General features: G+C 45.3%; 1 non-coding gene across 1 annotated transcript; it reads right to left on the bottom strand.

Moving 5' to 3' along the window:
- Nucleotides 1–1,099: 1,099 nt before the first annotated feature.
- Nucleotides 1,100–1,183, bottom strand: trnas-gcu (transfer RNA serine (anticodon GCU)). Its single transcript has one exon. It is a non-coding gene; the product is annotated as a tRNA-Ser (tRNA).
- Between the last annotated feature and the right edge of the window lie 251 nt (nt 1,184–1,434).

Below are 1,434 nucleotides of genomic sequence, written 5' to 3'. Positions count from 1 at the left end.
GACACGACCTTCTCTCCCTCGTAGCCCTACACTCGGATTAAAAATACCACAATTTCTACTGGGACAACACATCTATCCTGGGACAGGTTAATCAAAGACACGCCTAAGAATTCCTAGAGGCCTGGCACTCCAACCACAACGCCATAAACAAACACATAGATCTAGATGCCATCTATCAACCCCTCAGAAAACGAACAGGAAATGACATCACCACAAACCCCAGGAACCCCATCGAGGAGAAAGATATAAAGAGAAAGCAGGAGACAACAGATTCTCTTCACTTCGCGGGCGCCACTGATGATGATGTTACCTAGCCAAGTAATGAAACGTCTGGATATGAAATCTACAGCTGAGCAAGCAAACCTACACCCTACATTTTAAATTATTTTTCACGTTTATGTTGCATGAATCTGCGGTTATTGATCCACAGTTTAGTTTCACTCCCAAAAGGTAACATGCTGATTTCTCCAGTCGTTCATAGTTCAATGTGATGCATCCAGTGTGTGCATAACGAGAGGGAGCTTGCTTCCCACATCGTGTGTTTATCTGTGCCTTATGTCCAGCGTTCATCAATGGCGAGAGCAAGGGGCGAGGGCGAGACCAATGTGTAAGTCTTTCCGTGCCCATGCACGGCACCAACATTGGCAATTCTCCACTGTGCATTTACAGCCAGTTCTCAGTGCCCCTACACACACGCCCTGCCCCTTTGAAGTATCGCCATCATTTTGTGCTGTCTCGCTGTGCTCCTCTCACCAGGATGAATTACTTCTACTCAAACTCCGTCAGATTTCATCTGACAAAACATTCATTAAGAATTCCTTTGCATAAACATGCACTTCGCAGCTCTCGGTATTTGATTTTCCTGGATGTCTTTCATACGAAAAAACGTTCACAGCAACTTGATTTGCAAAAGGAAACCGCGCTCCCTTTCATGATCCCAATGCAACCTACATTTCAATACAGTTTAGTCAACAGGCTCAAACCGTTCTTGGAAATTTTGTAATAGCGGAAATGGATGTAAACTGATTCTTAGCGTTCCAGTTTCAATACGACAGCTGTGATCATCTGAAAACAGCACCACGAAAATGCCATTGACGACAGCTTCGAGAGTGGGATTCGAACCCACGCGTGCAGAGCACAACGGATTAGCAGTCCATCGCCTTAACCTCTCAGCCACCTCGTCACAGGCCCTGGGGCAGCTATGACCTCATGAATAATTGAATTGTGTAAATTATGCAGAGCAGCAGGTATTTCTCCCTGGTGTTGGTAAAATGATAAATAACATTGTACGGTTCCAAGACTATGGTCTGACCGCTGGGTTGTGGGGCAAGACCCCAGACAGCAGGAGGTGTTCTTTCAATAAAGAGTTGAATAGAGCTCTTAAGGATAGTGGAATCAAGGGTTATCGGGATAAGGCAGGAACAGGATACAGAT

Source organism: Chiloscyllium punctatum, chromosome 23 (genome assembly GCF_047496795.1).
Source record: "Chiloscyllium punctatum isolate Juve2018m chromosome 23, sChiPun1.3, whole genome shotgun sequence".
NCBI lineage: Eukaryota > Metazoa > Chordata > Chondrichthyes > Orectolobiformes > Hemiscylliidae > Chiloscyllium > Chiloscyllium punctatum.
This window is presented reverse-complemented; position numbering and strand designations above follow the sequence as displayed.